We start from the raw sequence: 23,641 nt of genomic DNA on the forward strand, positions 1-23,641 counted from the left end.
CACGTTTGTTACCTGACCCACTCCGCTCTCTTGTCCCTTAATGTTACACCTACCAACCTCCGTTCCATTGCTCACTGAGCCATCCTAAAATTAACTTGAACCCTTGAAGTGAGCCTCCAAGTTTGTGCACCGTACGTGAGTACCGTGCAAGATGCAGCTGTCATACACGTTCTTCTTCGGGGGCAATGGTAGGGTGCCATTCATTATCTGATTGATTGATTGATTGATTCTGGGGTTTAACGCACCGACGCAACGAAGGCGATCAGGCGCGCCGTAGTGAAGGGCTCTGGAATAATTTTGACCACCCGTGGATCTTTTTTGTGCGCCGACATCTCGTAAACACTGGCGTTATTGCTTTTCGGCTCCATCAGAAAAGCGGCCGCCATGGCCGGGAATAGAACTCGCGACCTTGTGCTCAGCAGCGCAACGCCTTCGCCACTCAGCCACCGCGGAAGGTCCATTCATTATCTGAGAATGCCTGTTGAGTGCACTCCACCCCATTCTTATCCTTCTAATTATCTTCTCTGCCTCATGGTTGAGATCCGTCGTCACAACTTGGCCTAAGTAGATATATTAGCCTACCACTTCCACTGCTTTCTCACCTATCTCAAATCACTGTGCTGTCCCGAGGTTATAGATCATTACTTTACTTTTCTGTGTATTAATTTTCCCGTGCACGGCTATATTCTGTCCAGTGGGGTAAGCATGCTTTGCAATGCGTCCGCCGAGTTACTTAGCAAGGCAACATCACCCAATCTAAGGTTACTGAGGTATTCTCCATTAACCCATAGTCCCACCTGATCCCAATCCAATGTTCTGAATACTTCTTGTAAATGTGCTGTGAATAACATTGGAGAGATTGTGTCTCCTTGTCTGACGCCCTTCCTTATAGGTATTTCACTGCTCTCCTTGTGGAGGATGATGGTAGCTGTGAACCAATTGTAAATATCCTGAAGATTCTTACATAATGCTCGTCTACACCGTGTTTCCGTAATGCCTGAATGGCTGCCTAGGCCTCGACCAATTCAAATGCTTTCTGATAATCTATGGAGTCTATATATAGGAACTTAAGTCAATTCGAGCACCTTTCCGTTTCCATGCAATTATTTGCAATACGCCCGATTAGTTGCACGCGTCCTCACCTTGATTTGTTTATTTTAGGTGACTTGGCAACTCGCTTAAAGTTGCCAAAGTGATTTTCGCCGTATTACCGACTGAGCCCATGCACCGTGGATCAAACAAAGTTAGTCCGCGGTGTTTCTTTGCAAAATTATATTTCCCTTCGAACGCATTCGAAATCTGTTCTTGTAGACATTAATTCGTTCCTTAATTCATACGCAGAGAGTTTAGCTAAGCAGCAGCATTGCTTCTTAATCCGCAGCTTCCCTAGCGTGCGTCGCGAAGTCGCTAGATCGCGTAGTATAACTTTCATACGCAGAGTTCCTTTGCAGATAGCGGCTAAGCGTAGCTGATACAGCGCGTTCACATACAGACAAGAACAATTTTGGCTGTCTCCACGCTACTTTGACCGTTTCTTTGGGCGTTACGTAAAGAAGCCATGACGAAAAAATAAAATTTTTGTTCATGAAAAAACCGCTTTTTCCCGTTAACAATGATTGCCCTTTTATAGCAAACTTCAAACAAAAGACATAGATATTAAGGAAAACGCACTCAGCAGTGGCGTCTCCGCAGCCGCATCCTGGAAATTTCTCTATGACGTCAGAGATTCTTTAATGCGCGACTGGTAGCCGCCCGCCTAGACCGCCGACCAAAAGACCCGTTAACACACGATTAACCAAATTTTGAATGCTGGCCCTCACTGCGTAGCGCATGTCTTTATGACGCTTCTTTAGCGCTAAAGTTGGTCTTTCGATATTTCTCCCGGTTTTTTGAGGTAATAAGGTCCTTCGTGTCTGGAATGGGGTTGATTGAGTTGCCTAATTTGTTCAAACTTGGCCCAGTTGTGTTTTGTCTTGGCGGCGCGGCCCTTTAATTGCTCCCTTTAAGCTCTTTTTTGACCGGTTTCTGGCAACCGAACAAAACTCGCGCTGTAAGAAGCTGTGCTGAAGGAGAATTTGCTGTCATCGCGGGGAGCTCAAGTTCTCATTCGGGGTGCTGCTCGCTCAGGCGGCGGTAACGGGACATTGCGGTCCTTTGTACGCTGTTGTGCCTAGCGGTTTTGCTCTCAAGTAAATGGCCTCACTGTTGCCGTAGCTGACCTTGTTACCATGTTAGCGTACCGTTATCGTTGTACCGTGGCGCCATTGCACATTTTCATAGAAATAGGAACGGTTAGGAACGTATTCATAATGGTTTAGCGCACCGTTCCCGGTATCGGTATTCTGGCGTACCGGAACCCGAAATACAAGTAGCGACATCTGAAGAATAAGTCTAAACGCAAACGCCAGAAACTTTGTTCCACAGAACTGTTCGCTGACGCGTGAAATCCCGTGGATCCCGGAATTTGTAAATTACACACTCAAAATAAAATATTTTCCTATGCCTGCTGACATTTCCCATAGTGCTTTCAAAGGAAACTATCTTGATGCTGCCATCTAGTGTCCACGAGTTTAGCGTCAAATATAGTAAACCAGAAATCGCGCCACCACTAAAAATTCCGGCGTGAAATGAGTAAAATATGTTGTAACCGTGAACAGAATTGCATCCGTTACCTAGCCTCGCACAATGCTTCAGGCGCAAAGGTGCTGTGAGCTCAGAAGCTTATCTGAACCTTTTAAGGCGGGCGAAGGATCGAACGAGTAGGGGCGGCTATTTCGCTTGGAATCGGATAAAATCATCGTTTTGTTTTAAATCCTGAGTTTAAATCAAACGTAATAAAGAACTTCCACTACTTTTATTGGCTGAACCAAGCATCAATTGCCGAGCGCACTGCATTGGCTGTAATCAAGACCAAAATTCGGTGGCGACGGTAAAACCTGCGCCGTAAGCTACCGTTCACGGCAACAGTTCGCGCATGTGCAGTGGCATTACGGTGCTATGGAAACGGTACAGTAAACCCGGTAACCTAGAGATATTTAAAATTATAGAGTTTTAGCTCACCGTGTTACCAGGCCGGAATGGGCGGTCCTCCCGTGTTTCCGTGAAACGGCCGAAACGCTTTGGTTCGTGTGAGCCTTACGATGCATGTTTTACCAGCGTCAACTCCGTAAGAAAGCTTACGTGTTGCCTGCTTTCGCGTGGCGCAATGTGTTGACCGAGGTGCACAAAATGTTTGTCCTGCGAACCATTAGCAGCCGGACAAAGCAAGAGACCTCGTTTTTTAGTTTTTTCGTGGCCGGATTGCGAGAAAACTGTCTACAGAACCGGCCTCTGAGAAGGCCGATTCGTGCTGAAACAGAGGCCGACGCTGTATCTTTCGCGAGCTTCAACTCGTTATTAGCTGCCGCTCGGGTATTTTCTACGCGCCTCGGGTATCTGTAAAGAAAGCCCTCTGCTGCTTAATATTTACCTGCACAGGACACGGAACAAATGCTTACGCGTTATTTTTGGTATTGGAGTCGTGGTTGTCGTGGTTTTCGTGGTGGTCGTGGGTTTCATGGTGGTCGTGGTTTTCGTGGTGGTTGGGGTTATAGCGGTGGCCGGGGCTTTCGTGGTGGCCGGTGTTGTCGCACCCATTTCTCGTTCATGCGGGGATGGTGAACTTGCAGGATGCGAGTCCGTAACTGCAAAAAGGATAGTGCATCACCCGGCGTGAGAAAGGCGTGTTGCGGCTCTCGTATTGCTCGCACTCTGTCATAATAAAGGAGACAATGGTATTTGTCTACCGTAAGATTCATATTGTTCATCCATCGCAAAGTCTGGAATATATACACCGAAGGGTGTCGTCTCCTGTTAGTTTAAGCACTAAAACTGCCATAACGTGGGTGAACGTTATAAGGTGTCGACGCAAACAGCTTTTTTATTTATTCACGGGACAAAAAAGAGGTTGGCACCAGACATGCACGGCGTATACTCCTCCTCGGGTAAATTTTTTAAGTTCTTGTAAAGTCAACTATGTTATAATAAGCCTTAAAATGGGTAGCGAACAACCAGTTTAACACGGAACACTAAAGAAAACAATTCGCCCCTTTACAAAGCAATTGTTCTTAATTGTGAACTGTGAGTGTAAAGAACGGAACACGGGAGTTTCATATAAAAGCCACGAGATGGATCAAATAGATACAACATCCGCTCTCGTTGATGCATAATGTACGATACGCACTGACAATGTAGAAAGTTTGACCATTCCAAGATAATTTTATAGAGTTCCTTCGCACAGCAGCGTGACAGTATGGTGGCGCGATCTTGTGGCCCCAAGTGGAAAGCAATGGCTGGAGAGCCGCCGAGAGCGACGGTGCTGGTGCCAATTGAAACACAATGTTCGGCGACGTCCCTTACCCACTGTAGGGCTTTCAAGTGCAGAAATGAGAATATGAAGTGTCTGCAACAAGCACTGTTGCGATTATCATCTCGGCAGCGGTTTCAAGGCCAGCGAGTATGCTGGATTAACTGGCTATATAAGGTAAAGTAAAAGGTTGTTTAGTACACCTGCCTCGAAACATCTGGCGTCCATATCTCGGGTACAGATTGGCTTTGATTTAGTTTTTTATACATGTTGCGAAGGGAGCTCAATGGCCACCATCTAAGTGCCGAATATCTTAATTGCGTACTTTGTGATCCCTAAATCATACACTCATCTCGAATCTGCACCCCAAGCGCGAAGTATTTTCCCACCGTTTTCAGCAAGAGAGCTGATGGCACGAGTTCGCGCTATCACATGCGAGTATCTCTTTTCTGTCTGTTGGCCAACAATCTCTCCGTTTCTCCGCGTTTGAGCATTGTTCCCCCTTATGATATGAATGAAACTATGACGCCAAAAGGCCTTTTCAAATTGCCCGCTTGTAATGTGCGTTTTTTTACGTCCCTTTTTCTTACCAGTCGAGGATTGCTATCTTCCTCAGCACCCACCAGACTCTTCACCCGGCAGCGTCATACGCACATCAGCATGTGCATACGCACGGGAGTGGCTTGCTACTGCGGTCAAGCAATAATGAGGAGGTACGGGAGATAGCCTGGAGAACATAGCATAGGTGTGCTTTCTTGGATGGCTTAGCAACTCTGTCCCCGCAATCACGTGACGTAGTGGACGCCGCCATAGCACCTAGCAGCGTTCCTGTCCAACTTGGCTTGGCTAACCGCGTGGCTTGTTTTCGCTCTCAAAGCCAACACCAGCCAAAGAGGGTAACCCTCTTTAACGTGAGGATGTATATGTACGATCCCCTCAGTTCTCGCACCCGCATGAACGCAAACTCGGCGCGGGGGAGGAAACTCGGGGAGTTGTGTTCAGCGTACGAATCATTTCATTAAAAAAAGAAAAACTCCATGTTTAGATGTCTTGAATAGGACAAAAAAATGCCGTCCCAGCAATGTATTTATGCTTAGAGGTTAAACCGACTTCATTGATATCGGTGTAAGCTAGGTGGTTTTAACACTGGTCAGCGACTCTGGCTAGTTTCGGTTTCCGAAATTGTGGCGATCCTAGCGGCAGGGTGCTGCTGCGTGGCAATTCCCTTTCTGTCAGCTTCTGTCAGCGTTTCTTTTTTTCCACACCTTGCGTCCTCCCGCGCCTCCTCACGCATGCGCAACAGCTTACCTGCGCGGAAAATGTTTTTCCTCTCGGTGCCCGCGGCGGGAGAGTTCGGTGCGTGTGTAAGCCAGCCGACGTGCGAAGGGTTGCGCGGGTTGCGCGGAAGGCACGGGCTAAAATGTTCGCTGCGTTATAAATTATTCGAATGTATTCTAAATATGGGGCCGCGGAGGAAGGAGCGTCACCAGTCCTGCGCAGCTCTGTGGTGCAGCAACACAGGGCGAAACAGTTCTGCCAAGTTTCTTGTCTTCGCCAAAGATGACATGCAAGCAAATTTGCTTTGTACAAGTTGTAGTAATTTCCAAAAAAGCCGACCGATCGCACTCTTCTGTTTTCAAAATACTTTGCGCATGTAACGTGAAGTTAATGAGACATGTCAGTCGTCTCGGAGTGGAAACGAATGTGTAAATATATCCCAGCCTTGCAGATACAAAAAGTTTTAATAGAAGTAAACGCGCGTTCGGCGCGCACAATCTTGCTCGTAAGGTGAATTTGAGGCGGCATTGGCGTTTTATGATTGCCTCAGTAACTGCTTGAACGTCGATTCAGGATTCTTATCAATATATTTTATTGTTGTTTCGTGCAGTGGGTTTCAGTCTTGGTTGGGGCCCCAAGTCGAGGAAGGTTTGAAACTTCATTGGACGTTTCCTCTGGTCAATCTCCTCAACACCTCCAAAGTCATCACGCTGCACCTGCTCACAAAGAAGGCAAGCTCAACTGTACGCGCTTCTTGTCATTGACTTGGTACCTATTACTACGGCGATTTTTGGTGTGGGGGCGGTGTACCCTGACCAATTCTTCCTGTGCCATCTTGCTCCAAAAACGGATATTTGCGGCAAAAGTGCTGCCAAGCGTTGCTTCAGTGCTCCGAAAAATCTGGCGAAATACCGCGGTGTTCAATGCCACTCGATTTGCAAAAGGGATCAGTGGAAGGGCAAGCCGAAATACATGCGTTGTCTGCAGCCCCTATTGCAAGCGTTTCGCTCATTAAAAAAAACAAAACAAAAAAACAAAGTAGCAGTGCCGGCTTTGCTCTTCAATCTAAGGTGCGCGCCCGCGCCTTGTCATCTTATCGCAAGTGGCCTTGCTGTTTCATAGTTCTAAGTTAGAATTGTCATACCGTATCGGACAGGATGAGATAAGAGGCGCGGCCCAGACACGAGCTAGAGAGTAGCTTGTGACAACCTAGCCGATATCTGCAAGTAATGAGCACGGTACTACATTCGGCTTACAATACAGGAACGCTTTTTTTTTCTGCGCGTCCTCTCTCCTCCTCCCCTCCCCGGTAATGAGACTGTTCAGGGGCCATTGAAAGAAAAGACGGTGCGTTCGATTTGTGTTGCGATTGTGTTCTGTGCTATACGACGTGGTTGCGCATTATTTTTGTACGCAGATATAATCCAGCAATGAGTGGTCACTAGTGCGGTTATTGTGTTGCAACATTTTTTTCTCGCTGCATTTTTTGGTGTGAACATGATTTCTCCGCAGTGTATGCAGGTTAATGGCCGGGTTAACGCTTTCTTTCAGAGTTTGCGTTAACTGGCCAAAAAGGCAGGCCTTGAAGCGTACCTGTGCATACTTTCTTTTAATTTATAGGTTCCCGATTACTGTGTCTCTGAACTGAAACGAATTTCTTGGATGTATAAGAATATTACTGTCACAAGGCGAGCCTAAGAAATAAGTATACATTCAGTGGGACCTGTCAAGTTCTTTTCTTCTCCCGCCGAGGTGTGCGCGAAAAAAAAAATCTGTATAGTGACTGAAACTTTCGAAGTTCTGCTTGCGTAATCAAATATTGTGTACCTAAATGTGTATCTTGCACGTTTTTTTTCCTATTGTGCAATGTTGTATGCCTAAATTTGCATGTCATAATTTTGCTTAGAGTCCAACAGTGTGTTCATAACATGTATGTGCAATATTTGAGTGTAGTGTATGTTTTTTCATGACTTCGAGTCAAACATATTCTCATATGAATTTTGAATAAAAGAAAACCGGAAAGAATGTTTGCGTAACGCTCCAATTATTATCGCCACAAAGACAACAAAGACAACAGAAAACGCACTATACCTACATGTTTTCTTCGTTCAATTATTACACTCGTTACTGCACACACATACTAAACGACGGGCGGCGAGGCATCGCCGCCGCTCGTCAAACCACGGCCGCTCGATGGAAACAAGGGTCAAACTTTCGCGCCTGGTTCCATTGCCGAGCGGCCCATGAGAAGCGGCCGGCGAAAAAGTTGGGCGAGCGTTGGTTGGTGCGGCCGGCGCACGGCAGCCCGGCCCGGCTGCCGGGGGAAAAATGACGTCAGCAGCGTCCGGGACACCAGGGGTCTATTCGATTCAGCCTGCACCTCTTGAACCAGTTCACAGCGGTGCAAAGTGGGTTCCGCCATCGGCGGAACCAGCCCTGCACTTTTTTCGTCTGCTTCTGCACCTCCTCGGCAGGGAGTGCAGGCAAAGCCGTGAACCCGTCCTGCACCCGTCGGCACCACCGGTGAATCGAACGGCGCGGTTCAGGTGCCGCGAGCTGCACCGCTGAAACGAACGGCGAAGTGCGGCACCGCCTGAACTGGTTCACGCGGTGCAGGTGAAACGAATAGACCCCAGCAATCTTGCTCCGTGCCAGCAACCTCCTTTCCATCCTCTCCACTCGTTGCCATGACGATAAATGCAACGTTTTTCAGACGCCACGTACCACTAGGTGAGGATTTGGCGCTCTTGGCGGGAATTACGCGGGGCCACGGTGGATGCTACAGAGGCCGCCCCGTGGTTTTAAGCTATACTTCCCACTTTGCGTGTTGCGCAGTGAAGCATGACCACTTACGGAGGGATTACGGTTAAAGGCCAACGTTATGCTATACTCCTGTTGAGTCGTGTATGCTGCTACCACCGCCTAACACCTCCCACCCCCCCCCCCCTTCCCGCCCCATGAGTAATTTTATGCGTGCATTTGCAGGAGGGGGTCGTCGTGCACCCGCAGGCACGCTTCACGCGCTCGTCTTTGAAATACCCCTCCTGCTGGGGGTCAAAGTGGATGCTTCACGGCCTGATGCGGCCTGACTGCTATCCTACGTTGTCGAGCGATTTTGATTGGAGGGTTACCAGACACTACGACGTCTACATTTCGGCAGAAAGCAGAGAATCGACAGACCTATGTTTGTCCGGTAGAGTGGAAGTGCGGTCTTTTTTAAGGTTCATTCAGTAAATTCAGAGAGTATGCTCATTCGCAAATACATAAACAAACGTGTTCTGTTTCCTGCACCCCTTGCACTGCGCCAACTTTCGGTAGTCGTCCTTCTTTAGAGAGTAGAAGGGCGCAGATTCATGAACATCGGAGCTATTCCAAGGCTGGCCCTGAATCTTGTCGCGCTCTGTATGGAATACGTTTCTTCGCCGTGCTAGAACCGGTTACCAATACAGAAAAAACTCACTAACGTACTAAGATAGATAGGGCCTTCATATTTTGATATTTGAGGGCGTATATAGCCGATTAAAAGTGTCTTTATAGCAACGTATTTGTGTTTAGAGGTAAAGCCGAGCTCCAGGGAGCGGTCCTTGTAAGCTGGATTTCCCGCACTCGTTGCGCAAAGTAAACCAAGGCATCTACGGAGGGAGTATCATTTCAAAAACCGGCTATAACTTTTGTGTTAACAATAATACCGAGAAACAAAGTATATAACAATAAGGCACTAAGGTGACTAGCATCACGGCGACTTATTTACTTGTAATAATTCGTATGAGTGAAGTTGTAAAAACGTAACCCAAATATCTTCTGCTGTGAATACATGGTAACCTCCGGAGGGAGTAAAAAACGGCTGTAATTCAGCCAAGACTACTCTGGCATTACACACAAGAAAAACGCGGAAGCTAAACGGTGTCTTCGTAATCACAACCAATATCCCCGCTGATTCAGCAGATTTCACGCTCGGTTGAACTTGGTTTATTTGCTTTTTTTCTTGTTCGTACTACATGAAGCTTCTAAATAATTCCTGACAATAATTTTTTAACGGTCCACTTTTCTATTAAAATAACTACTTTCAACAATCCTTCAAAAAATAGTCGTTTTTTTTCAATTGAAGGCAGTTTTTGAGCTTGTCGGTTCGCCATTACAAACTTGTAGCGACGTACCATTGAAACCTATAGCAATGAAACGTTTCTGCGTGGTACATGATGGCGCGCCCGCCGAAGCCCGGCTCGCCTAGACATTTAGCGCCAGATTTCCCTCTAGTGTGAAAATCTGTGAAGCCTATTTTTTTTTGTCAAAACACACAAAGACGCCGGCGCCACCATTTCGCAAAATGTACAAAAGAAAAGCTTGTTTTTATTTTAAATGCTTAGTGCGATTTATTATTTCCTGCCCTGATTTTGTTTGCTTCTTGAATTGACTAGTGTTGCTTGTAATATTATAGTGATCTTTTACGAAATTACGGTTTGCATTTGTCGCCTACCATGTTTTTGTCTTAGATAGTCACCGCAGCGCCGTTCCAATTCTTGTTGCTGTAGTCGTCTTATTACACTGCTCTCAAGTCTTCTAATTCTAACGCACTCTAATTGCATCCAGCTAACCCGACGTAACTGAACTGTTGATAGCGGGCAAAAGTCGAAGGTAGTTTTTCTCTAATGGCTTACGGAATACGTCCGCTTTTTCACGTTTGTGTACGTGAGCATGGCAGAGCTGTTGCTCCGGTGTCATGACTGAATTTTTGAGAAGGAGGTGCGACACTTTTCCTGCCTATTGCTCGGACGTTACATCGCCAACCAGTGAGAACTCGTTTTGAAAAGAAAGTCGCGTTTTGTTTGGTATGACCATTGAACGTACGGAAGGCAAGGCTACCTGTCATACAATACATCGCGAAGGCCCGTGCTTCACCGTCAGCGTCCTCTTCCTCTTTCTTCTTGATGATGATCCCGGCTAGCACAGTACTTGTATACCAGGGAATTTAATTGCAGGGATTTTAATTATGCCCCGTAACACAATCACCCGGTGGTAGGAGCGCCGTCTCGGTGCTTGTCAAGGTAAAGCTGTAGGTTGCGACCGCTATGGCTTAAGACTCGCGACGTGGGTGACGTCTGTTTGTAGAGAGCGAGATGAGTTTGTTGAAACCAGCGGGGCGACTTCGTAATTGAGCTCAGTCACTTGGCGTACGGCACGGTACGGGCCGTAGTACCTGACTAGATGCTTTTACGAACGCCGTACGCGGCGTGCAGGACACCAGAGCAGCACCAGGGATCCACGTGCAAAGTGACGGGTGCTGTGATGGCAGTCGTAGCGATCCTTTTGAAAGCGCTGGGAAGAAGCGAGCCTGACGCGAGCAATGTTGCGGACAATGTCAGCCCGGGCGATGGCGTGTTGTGCATATACGCAAGGTGGCATAGGCTGTTCGAATAAAGTGTCCAGTGGTAATGTCGACTCTCGGCCGAAGAGGAGGCAGAAGGGAGAGAATCCGGTAGTATCAAGGCGCGACAAGTTGTAGGCAAACGTTATGTAAGGCAAGGCAATGTCCCAATCGCCAAGGTCGTTAGAAAAATATTTAGAAAGCATATCTGTTAAAGTTCGGTTAAGGCGCTCTGTGAGGCCGTTCGTTTGAGGGTGGTAGGCGATAAAAACCTTGTGAACGGTTGCGCATGAGCGGAGGATGTTGTCGACTACTCGGGAAAAGAAGTATCGGCCGCGGTCTGTCAGTAGCTGGGGAGGAGCACCGTGATGTAAGATGACGTCGTGCGGGAGTGAATCGGCGACATCGGTTTCGCAGCTGGTTGGAAGAGCCCTTCGTGATTGCGTTTCATGTCGCATAATCGGTGGCGACTGCCATCCACTTATTGCCGTTCACAGAGAAGGGAAAGGGACCAAGTAGATCTAAATCAACTCGTAAGAATGGCTCAATTGGTATATCAAGCGGCTCAAGAAGACCTGTGGGTAACGTGTTTGGCACTTTTCTGCGTTGGCACATGTCACATGTGCCGACGTAACGGCGAATCGAGCGGTAAAGCCCCGACCAGAAGAAGCGCCTTGACATGCGGTCATAGGTCCCGGAAACCCCTAGCTGGCCAGCTGTTAGAAGGTGGTGGAGCTGCCGGACGACATCTGAACGAAGGTGCTCAGGTACTACAGAAAGCAGATTAGGACCATCCGGGAGGACACTGCGACGATAGAGGATGCCATTCTTCGTTTGAAACAACCGAAGTGAAGGGTCGGAAGGGGCAACGGTTAAGCGGTCGATGATCCTGCTCAAGGACGCATCAAGGCGCTGTTCAGCAGCAAGGTGTTGAAAGGAGGAAATAGACAAGGTGGCGAGTTAGTCGGAACTTATACGATCGGGAGGCTCGGATGGGTAGCGTGAGAGACAGTCACCCTCTTGATGTAGACGACCGGATATAGAGCTTACAGAATAGGAATACTCCTGCAGCCGCAGAGCCCAGCGCTTGAGACGTCCGGTAGGGCATTTCAATGTCGCAAGCTAGCATAGCGTGGGGTGACCTGTCACGACAGAAAATTGTCGGCCGTAGAGATATGAGAGAAATTTCGCGACAGGCCACACTAGGGCAAGGTATTCCCGTCCGGAATTAGAATAATTCGTTCAGCTGGTGTCAGCAGGCGGCTGGCGTAGGCAATAACGCAGTCTGGCCCGGATTGGCGTTGAGCCAAGACGGCTCCAACGCCGTGACCACTAGCGTCACTCCGTACTTCCGTGGGAGCAGCCACATCGAAGTGAACTAAAATGGGCGAAGTTGTGAGGAGAGATATCAGGGTCTTGAAAGCCTGAGCTTGTTCACTTCCCCACTAAAAGACAGAATCCTTTTTGAGAAGGTTGGCGAGAGGTCGGGCGATATCAGCGAAGCCTCGGATGAAGCGACAGAAATAGGAGCACATGCACACAAACCTTCGAACATCTTTCGATGACCGGGGCACTAGAAAATCTCTAACCGCCTTGGCCTTGTCTGGGTCAGGCTGCACTCTATTAGCGTCGACAAGGTGGCGCAAGATGGTTAGTTCACGCCTGGCGAATCAACATTTCGCGGAGTTAGGTTGTAGATTCGCCTGACGGAAAATAGCAAGGATTTCGGACAGGTGATGGAGATGAGCATTGAACGATGGAGAAAAGATAATGACGTCATCGAGGTAGCACAGGCATGTGGACTATTTGAATCCCCGCAGGGGAGAGTCCATTATGCGTTCGAAGGTAGCTGGCGCGTTGCATAGACCGGAGGCGTAACCTTGAAGTGATATAAGCCGTGTGGGGTGACAAAGGTGGTCTTTTCTCCAACCAGCTTATCGACTGCAATCTGCCAGTAACCTGAGCGTAGGTCAATGGACGAAAAATACTTGGCTCCATGTAGACAATCTAAGGCGTCGTCAATTTTGAGAAAAGGGTAGACGTCCTAATTGGTTACTTGGTTCAGGTGGCGGTAGTCTACACAGAATGGCCAAGTGCCATTTTTCTTCTTTACCAAAGCGGCCGGTGAAGCCCAGGGACTGCAGGAAGGTTCGATAATGTCCTTGGCAATCATTTTGTCAACCTTTTTCTTGACGATACCTCGTTCAGTATGGAACACACGGTACAGACGCCGATGGATGGGTAGCGAATCACCTGTATCGATTCGCTGGCTGACTGTAGAACACTGCCCAAAAATTCCTCACACAAGTCAAATACGTTGGCCAATGATGTCAGAAGACAGCGCAGTTCACTTGCTTGTGCGGGTGATAGCTTTGGGCTGATCATTGGTGCAAATATATCTGGAGTGGTAGGGAGCGGATCGGAGACGTCATATAGAATTAGCGTAAGGTTCAAAGCAAAAGCCGAAATGTCCGGTGCACAGAAAGGAGTAAGGGTGGCGATGGTAATTCCTTCGGGAAGGACTTGAGTGTGAAAGCCAAAGTTGATAAGAGGCAAGCTAACGCTGTTGTGCTTGATGGTAACAACGGTGTGTGGGACGGCAACACCGCTCGTCAGGAGAACGTCTACGATGGGAGCGGCAAGGTAGTCATCATCAGGAACCGCCGTGAAAGTAGCGAGAGGAACATAGGTCGCTGGTTGACTCGGCAGGCGAATGTATTCGCAGGAGCGCTATCAAAAGCCAATAACTCGTGATGTACAAGTCCCTCTGAACAATCAATGAGCTCGGCATGTTCAGACAAGAAATAGCGGTGAAGGATGATGTCGTCAGGGCATTTGTCCAAAACAAAGAAAACTACAGGGGTTTTGTGGCCGGCGATGCTAACACGAGAGGTGCACATGCCAGCACTGGCCGCCGTACCGCCGTCAGCAACTTGGACATGCGACAGAGCAGGCGTCATAACTTTACGTAGGCGGTGGCGGAGATTTGCGCTCATGACCGATATATGCGCCCCAGTATCAATTAGAGCACGAACAGGCACGCCGTCAAAATTCAGGTCAAGTAAATTGTCTGTGGTAGGTAGCGTCAAAAGAGAATTTTCGGACGAGGCAGGGAATGCAGCGTCACCACCTGGAGCTGCATTCACTAGTTTTCTGATGCGGGACGTACGTAGTTGTTCGGCGAGGAGACTGTCGGCGCAAGGGAGAAGGGGAGTGGCAAAATCGCGAACTGGACGCGGCGGGGTTGTAGGCCAGTACGCTGTCTGTAGGAAAGCGCAAAACAACGCGGCGTATGGTGAATCGTTCCAGGAGGTTTGAACGGAAGGGAACCAGCGACTGCGGCAATACCGTGACGGGGCCGAGACACCTGCAATTAAAACATAGCTAGGCCTGTCATCAGGCGTCCTCCACTCCGCCGGGTTTTTATGAGACGACGGCCGACGCGGCGCGCGGTAATTCGGAGGGCAGTGGACATGATCATTGTGACTGCATGAAGGCAACTTCGAGGGAACTTGATGATGGGATGTGTAGCTCACGTGACAGACTGGGTGCAGGCCCATGCTCGCAATTTCGTCGCGCACAACCGCTTGTATCAACCAGATTGCTGGAAGATTGCCATCAGCCATGGAGTGGTGGCCGGTGACCAGTGTCATCACCTCGATCTCGCGGCGCACAATGCGTGTCACTGTGTCCACAGTTGTTTTCCGTGGGTGGTGGTTGACGGGAAGGAGCAAACGGTGTCGCACACAAAGAAGTGGTGGCGGTATTAGGAAGGCGATTGAAATGATGTGTAATTCGACTGCTTTTGCCCTGCTCAAAACGCTTGCACTCCCTCAAATTTGAGTTTACGGTAGAGCAGCCCTTGCACACGAGCAGATTAAAGGCGTCATCAGCTACGCCTTCCAAAATGTGGACGACTTTATCTTGCTCGGGCATCTGATCATCAACTTTTTGGCAAAGGGCCAGTACGTCAAGGATGTAGCTGATGTGCGGCTCGGTTGACGTCTGCAGTCGCGACGCAAGCTCTTTTTCGCCGCGAGCTGGCGACCAGCCAGCTGCCGACAATGAAAGTCATCTCCGCCCTGCAGGTATCTGAGCTAGAAAGTCTGGCTGCGTACCTACGAGAAATAAGCCTTACGTTTTCTAGTTTCGCTAGGTCGAATTTCGTTAGTTTCAAGCCTCTTTTAGAAATCTGTGCGCCTATGCTTAGCGACCTATTGTTGCGCACAAAATGGAGTTTTGTGCCACCTGCCAACAACCCCCCCCCCCTCCTCGTAAATTTTGACCGACGTTCCTTCAATCATGATCAAGTACAGCGCGCAAAGAGCAGGACAAAAGAAAGGCACACAGGACGAACGTAGTGGTCGTCGCACGGTTCGTCCTGTGTGCCTTTCATTTGTCATCTGCGTCTTCCAGTATGTAATATAGACTGATGACACCAGCGTATTTCTTTCGGGTACTGATGTTAACTCCTTAGTAATTAAGGCTAATCCTCCGTTGTAAAAAATGCATCAATGGTTCGTGAAAAATGCACTGAATATTAACTCCCTGAAGAGCAAAGCAGTATTTTAGAGCTAAAAACGCAAATACAACATCGTTGATCACCGCAGGCTTGGAAATGATGTAATTGAAAGAGCTCACATTGTTAAAAGCTTGGGTGTACGGTTGAACGATATCATGATTTAGGACAGCCAACAAGGCTTGCGCGTGTAGTAGGTATTCTTCGTAAGGTGCAATGTATGCTGCCAACAAAAACTAAACTTATGACTTAATATGCACTATTTCAGTAGCATCCCAACTACTGTCATTTATTTTGGAGGACCACAAACGCCAAAAATATGCACAAACGTTTAGTAATACAGAAACAGTCCTTACGGGCAATGGCTCGTGTTCCAACCTTATCATCTTCCAGTCCCTTGTTTTCTAAATCCCGCGTTATGAACGTCAATCACCTTTAAGAATTTCGCATTCAACAATATACACAACTCAAATGCAAAACAATGTTACTTTTCTGTCTGACAGCGCTAGCTTACACCAGAACTTAATTTCCCATTACACACGACACCATGAACACTGGCAAATAAGACCTGCTCACACAAAATACGGTCTGCACATTGCCTTTCCACGAATTATGGTCTCCAGACACTTTGCCTTCAGCGCTAAACAAATACGATTTCGACTATGTATCCATTTGCTCTATTTCTTAGGGTACTCTCGGGAATATGTTATTACAATATTGCATAAAGCCCTGATTGACGTATTTGTTTTAAACAAATATTTTATTGCATTGCATTCTCGTTCTTTTTGTTGTCGTTTGCTTGCTTCTTCTTTGCTTGCACTTTTGTATTTTGTATGTTTTTTCCTGCCTCGTCCCTGCTGATCGTGTCGCGGGGGTGGGAGCTCAGCAAGTACAGCGCCTTTTTTCCCGCCTCCTCGGCCATTTTACTCGACTGGCATAAAGAACTTCAACTTCAATTTCCTTCTCTCTTTCGCCGCACTGTAGGTGATCATGGGTTGCCAACTCGTCCCATCCTCCACTCTGCAATATCTCTTCCCACATAGGAGGCTGCTGCACCGCGACAACCGCACCCCGAAGAGAACTAAGCAGGTCAATGATGCTGATCGCAATTGAAAATATTCGCTCCGTATCAGCTTGCCACGTGCTACTGCTGTAGGAAGGGGATATTCTGCTGACTTTCGTGCCCCGAAAGCATCCCCCCCCCCTCTTTCTTTCTTAACCCTCCTCACTCGCAGTGAAAGTTTGTGCCACTCCATGTTCCCCTGTTCGCGCTTCCCGCGCGCAATATGCTGTGACAACGCGCCTCTTTTTGTGTGTTCCTGTCACGCCTGGAGCAGCCCGTACCGTCCTCCGCGAACCCCGGGAAAACCCCTACACGGTAGTACCGCTAGGAGGCCACTGAGAAATGGCGTGAGTGCGACGTATACCGGCGGTGCCTTCACCGCGAGGAGCCGATACGCATCACCCGTCCCCACATCTTTAAAGGGACACTTAAAACTCAATGAAATGTTTGAACTGAAAAATCATACGTTTCGTAGCTCTCCCGGTTTTTGTTCGTCGAGCAACAGTGCGTTATTTGCTGAGAATTAAGTAAAAAAAGCTGGAATTTCTCCCTCCCATTTCCTTCATTTTTTCGGGACGTGGCCATTGCGTTACAAAGTACTCCTGAGCGAGGCGCCGGCGAGGAGTAGGCGCTTTCACACTAACAGCGGTAGCTTCTACGTTTGCAAGCCTGGGCGACGCCGACAACACTTCTCAGGCCGAGGTGGCTGGCCTGCAGTGGTATTAGTCCCCGACGGAACGAGATATGCTTTTTGACAGTGATAATCATGGCAACAACACCGCATCAACCGCTGCCCCAGGCCACACACCTGCGAGATCGCGCGTGAAACGGGTACGGCGCGTGAAAATTTTCCGATACCGCTCTAGCGAGCCCCGCGCTGGTGCCTTCCCAGCGTGGTGAACCGTGCGTCTCTGAAGCACGATCACTGCGACCGTGCTCTCCGTTTGAGAAGTCGATCTCGATAAGCCGACTGTCATTTTGTACGCTCCTTGCCGGCCACGTATTACGGCCTCCGAATATTACAGTAGTCCTGCCCGGATCTCCCGGGCCCAAACGTAGAGCTATGCGGCGCTTAGGGATTATCAACAGCGGCTTGCGGCGGACAGATGACCACAAGATAATAGCCCCTTCACCTTTCACAGTCGAAAAGTTTCTAATCGGTCGCGAGCCCGCATTACCTATACTAACCTCGGCTTATATTATCGGCACCGTAATCTATCAATGTAGGACAACTTCTTTTTACCCTTTAATGCCCCTTTAAGGGGCCCCGCAACACTTTTTCAACCTTTTTGTGAAATCAAATGCTTGCAGAACGTAGTCACCCAACACACACAGTACTTAGATTAGGGAGTTTCAAAGTACCTCAGCCAGAAATTTCTGCTTTATGCCCATCAGGTAACTAAGAAATTTACTCAAAAGATATTTCTCTTCTTCTCTTTCCCTGTCTTGACGTTCTTCGACGGCCCAAATTACGTCACTGAGGCCATGTAGCGGCTCTTTGCCGGTTTTCCTTTAGGTGCACCAATGCTTTACGATGGCCGCTTTAAAAATAAAGCCACAAAACCAAAGCCAAAACGGAAGGCGTGTCTTGTGCGACGAGCGAATCACGCAGTGCAACTCCATGTAGGCGATAACTATAGCTTTCACAGTGCTTCCAGACGCGAAGGAAAGAGTGAAAGCGTTTATCGAAAGTGTTGCAGGTTCCCTTTAAGGACTTACCGCACCGGCGAACACTAGATATATACTTATCAACTATACTTGCCAACTGCCCCTGATATAATCCATCAAAGTCATACCTTTGCTGACCGGAAAAAGAGCCTTGACACCACTGCCACATTGTGCAGATTGTGCCACTCTGTGTGTGAAGATGACATGAAACATCTTATTCTGCCCTTGTCCTCTTTTCATCGGCATCGACACAACTGTGGTGTTTATTTTTTTTAACATTCCGACGTTCGAGCGGTGCATAAGAACATACTATAGACAATCTCAGCACCTAGGCGCATTACGCAAGTTTGCCGTTGCTAGCAGCCTGACGAGCGTGATTTGATTGGTGCCCACATCCTTCCCCATCCCCCTCTTCCCACGCCAGTGACCTCCGGTCCTCCCCCTCCAAATAATATAACCTATAAATGAATGATTGAATCAATCAATCAATCTCACTTCTCGTCAGCGTGCCGTGTGGTGGTTCGGTCCATGGCGATTCGGTCCGTGGTGGTTCGGTCCATGGTGGTGTGGTGTGCGATGCTGTGTCAGTATCGGTGGAGCCACCATCAGGATGGGCAGTACCAGCAGCTGCTCTAGGCGACACTGTGTGCACCACAAGAGGTAGATCCCGAGAGATACTAGGGCTTTTTGAGCCAAGGTCAATTCCTGTTTCTGAGCCGCCGGTCTCCAAGTCAGAATCGTCAACTGCGTAGCATCAGAAATTCGGGTTTAGGTTGAGTTAACACCCACAAAACCGCAAAATTACATCTTCATTTCTTTTATAGCACAAAAATGTCACCAAGGGAAGCAATAAGAATGAATGAGAGTTTTGGCAGGAATACTCGCGATCGTAAAAGCCCCGTAGATTTACCCCGATCGCTGACAAGCCCCCGCGCTTCACCTGCGCTCAGTGTCTGACATGTGCTGGCTGTGATACGGTGGCAGACTGCTGTATGAAACTCGTGACATGCGGTACTTTTGCGCGTATGCGGGGATTATCATGGTGGGAAAATTTGGGAACTTACGTTTTGTCATCAAAATTTGCCAATTTAGAGCCCCCTCACTCGTAATACTACTGGATGCTGATGAACTGAAAGTGCTTGGAAGCCACCTTTGGGTATACACTCTAAGAAAAAAGGGTAGAAAAAGAGGAAATCGAGGCTTTTCTCCCCCGGACCAGCGAGATTCTTCCTTTAGCTAATTACACGTAACGCCCTCTGTACGGCCTCTACGAAACACCGAAACGGGGGAGGAAATATGCTCCCCGGTCGTCTGCAATCTGCTGTCGGCGCCGACGCCGAAAACGAAACCGTTCATCGTTGCACTGTGGCTTTTGCCGATCGGGCGCATACGACGACTATGAGCAACACCTCCCCTGCGGTGTGCTGCTTGCTTCTTTTCTCGCTTTATTTCTTTTTATTATTAGCATGTGGCCGCCACGCTAACGCACGGCTCTCTAGCCGTGTGTTTGAAGCACATGCTGGGCCTAAAGAATGGCCCAGCTTGAACGCCTTCCGACCCCACGCACAGGCAAAAAAATCCTCGAGCGGCTGGGCCTCGGACCAAAGAAGACGGAAACACACAAGGCAAGGGGTCTCCCTCTGGAAACGCTACAACGCCTCAAGGTACTCCCTATGCCCCACAACTTCCGTCCCGACTACAACCCAGGACGCCGAGCGGCCAGGGCCCGAGCCCTCACCGAGACGCACACAAATGACACGGGCGCCATCTACGTGGATGCAGCCAAATACCCCGACAGGCTAGACACCTACGCAACAGTGGCGGTGAGAGCCACCACCGGAGAAGTGTACAGTGCGTGTAGTGTTCGCGTACCGTCTGCTCAGCAGGCGGAAGAAGTGGCGATCGCACTCGCGCTAACGAACCCGCAATGTACAACAATACTGAGCGACTCGCGCTCGGCCATCGCGAACTTCGCCAAGGACAAAGTGTGTACAAGTGCAGTGCGCGTAGTGCAGTGTTGTGCAGTGAACAGTGAATCGGTGCCGGCTGCCCACATCCGTTGGCTTCCCGCGCACATGAACGCTAGCACCGAAGGCAGCGGCCACCTTAACCGCAACAAGACAGCAGACGCCGCCGCGCGCGCACTTACCAACCGCGCCGCGCACGCCCGCATCTCTCAGGCGGAAAGGCAGCAGGACTCAGACCAGGAACCCCTCGTGACTTACGCCGAAATACTACAGTGGTGCCGCCTCGGCAGACAGCTTCGGCCGCCCCCACACCCCAAGCTCACCAGGGCTGAAGCAGTGCTGTATAGACAATTACAGACAAACTCTGTGATAACTCCGGTGCTGGCGCAATATGTGTGTCCAGAAGTGTACGAAAGTGTGCTGTGCAGTGTGTGCGCGAAAACGAACGCGACCTTGGTCCACCTATTCTGGGACTGAACGAAATCCAGTGGAGGCAACCGCCTCAACGCGTTGGCCGGACGTTATCACAAGTGCTATGGACTCGTCCGACCACTATGTTCAACTCCGGGCAGTCCAGCGGCTCGAGGCTGCTCTTGCAGGGCAGAAGCGTAGGAAGGCGCCGACGGGAGGTCTGAGGGATCACACCCGACGACCCTCCGCGCGTCGACCTCGTAGACGCCCGCAAGGCGTTGTGTCGGGGACGACTTAGGAAATGTCAAGGAGGGGGCAGGCCCTGAGTGCCTCCCGCCCACCTCCCCCCGCTGGACAATTCAATAAACTCTTTCTCTCTCTCTCTCTCTCTCTCTCTGGTCACCGCTGCATGCTTGCTGTGGGCGACTCGCCTGCGCCCTGTTCAACGTTACCACTGCATTTGTGGACGTTTTATACTGACGCCCAAGGGCAAAAGAGGTCAGCGATGATAGCAAACTGCCCCTTTTTCGTCAACGAGCACGAACCGCAGCATATTGCCGCTTCAGTTACCAACAACAAAAAGCCCCCATTCGGTAAAATTTGCTGAACCGTTGCCACACCAGTGGTGCGCTCTACGCTAAAAGAGCGAAGGCGAGGCAATGAGTGTCATTACCCAAACATACCTGCCGCACTGCTTCGTGAAACGTTTTTAAGTGCGATGCACTTTATAAGCGACCCTGAATCCGCCGTCCGCATTGCTCCTCCTCCTCTCCCCTAGCAACGGCGCGAGGAGCGGAAAGGAGCGTCTGTAGCAACGGCGCAGCGACGTCACACCCCACGTGACCCGCGAGCGCTCCGCCTCCCGCGCCGTGGCTGCGCGCGCCCGCGCCGGCTCCCGCACCGCTCCTCGCGCCGTGACGTCACACTCCCACGTGACCGCGCGCTGGCGCCTTTGCGTCTGCTCCCCCTCTCCTCGCGCCGTGACGTCACATGCTCTGCAGCTGGCGCGCCTCTCCCCCCGTTAGGTTTGCACTCACCCTTGGCGCGCACCTCTCCCCTCGCCTGACAGCTCCCCCTCGAGCTGTCAGGCGAGCACGCTAGAGGGCGAGCATTGTCGAGGATGCGACAGCGACGGATACGTTTTTCGTGTTGCCTGCATTGCTTTTGCGCTGATTTACGATTGCAGACGATCCGCGTTTTGATGCATCGGTTGTAGCAAGGTAAGATGACTAACAACAACTGGTTGTTCTCAAACGGCCGCATTGGATGATTGTGATCCCGTGTGAGGTGAACGGCGGGGTTACAAGCCGTCGGAAATAAAGGCGGCATTTTGAAAGCAATCGGTATGACTTCTACTGTGTTTACGGCGGCGCGTAAGCCCTGAACGCGTAGGCGGGGCGCGCAGCGAGACGAATGCAAGTCGCGCATATACGATTGGCGACATCGCTTGCTAACTGCAGTTCTGGTGCTCTGTAGGTAATTTCTTGGTTATTTTAGCGCATTTTAAGCGCACACAACCACAGTAACCTACGTATTTCTACTTCCTCGATCCTCTAACCGATCAGCTCGATAGGCTTTTCTCGCATGACAAGCTTGCTTAGTTGACGCTGCGAGGGGAGGAACGCTCCTCCATTAGCTCACGAAAGGGGGAAATCTTCCTCCACTCCTAGGGGTAGAAACGCGCTCCTCCCTCTGAAAGGGAGAATCTTTCTACCTTTTAGGGAGCAATAAATGATACATTCCTGTTTCACCCTTAAGGGAGAAACTACCACACCCTTTTTTCTTAGAGTGTACGGCTCGGGAAGTTCCCTGGAATCGCTACTTGTTTCAGCGCACAGTGCTCCAATGAGTGATGAATGAAGAAAGTGACGTTACATTCAGCCCGGGAGAGAACCCCAGGTATAGAGCCCGCCAACAAACGATGACATGCTTGCGTTGCCACGGGCAGCCACTCAAAGACAGGGAGTATCGTCGTGACGGTGAGCAAAGATGCGCTATTTACGAGGCTGTAACCACTATCAAAATGTCCCTCAGCTCGCTTCATAGGATACGAGGGAAATAAGCTTAAATACGCAATTGCTTCGGAAAATATTTGTTGCCATTTTAAACAAATTCGCTTTACAATATATATTTAGGCTTTTCACGAAACTCTTCGGCCGCAGAAACAGTGGCGACAATGGTCCCAGGTCACGTTGGTTGCCTAAATGTTTACGAGATTTTGCGAGATGTTTACGTTAAACATCTCCAGGTGGTCAAAATTAATCCGAAGCCCTTTACTACGGCGCTCCTCATCGCCGGAGGTTGCGTCGGTTCGTTAAACCCTACAATCAATGAATTGTTCTTTAAATTGGCCGTAACGACAAATTAAAACTTGGTTCAGTTCGGCAGAACTAGCCTGATGTAACTCACCCAGCTCCTACATTTTCAACAGAGAAACTCGCAACCTTTCTTGAAGACCTTTAAAATTTCGCGCTGCAGTGGTGTTTTAGAACCGTGGGTGAGGTCATATATGAATCAGCCATAAAAACAGTTGCCGGTGCGTTATCTTCACGTCAGCATTAGGCCATGCGATCAAACTGAACTACAGTCCAGATTACAGCCGTCCCCTTATATTACTTTGCGGTGACTTAGGTTAGCGGCCGCCAGTCACAAAAACAAGATTCTGCGACGCCACAAGGAAAACGCCGCAAAGTGGCGGTGGAGTCACTACTACACTTGTCTTCCTAATATATCGTATATTTTGGGGTAGCCTGTGATAAAACTTGTCATTTTTTATCCGCAGAAAGCAGTCGTTTTGTGGAAACAGACTTGTATTTTTTATTCCACATTAACGGCCCGTTGAAATGATTAGCCCCATATCCAATAAAGTGGCAGCAAATGTCGTCGAAGGACGACCGTGTTCTGCCGCTTCTGCCGCGTGACCCCCCCTCCTCTCTCCCCTCTCCCCTTCAAGCTGTTCTCCTTTCCTCTGGACTATCATAATGAGTGCAATATAGGGTTTGTTCTATTCATTTAAATTTTTCGT

This window comes from Haemaphysalis longicornis, unplaced genomic scaffold (genome assembly GCF_048455015.1).
Source record: "Haemaphysalis longicornis isolate Haplotype H1 unplaced genomic scaffold, Haemaphysalis longicornis Haplotype H1 scaffold_8, whole genome shotgun sequence".
NCBI classification, from domain to species: domain Eukaryota; kingdom Metazoa; phylum Arthropoda; class Arachnida; order Ixodida; family Ixodidae; genus Haemaphysalis; species Haemaphysalis longicornis.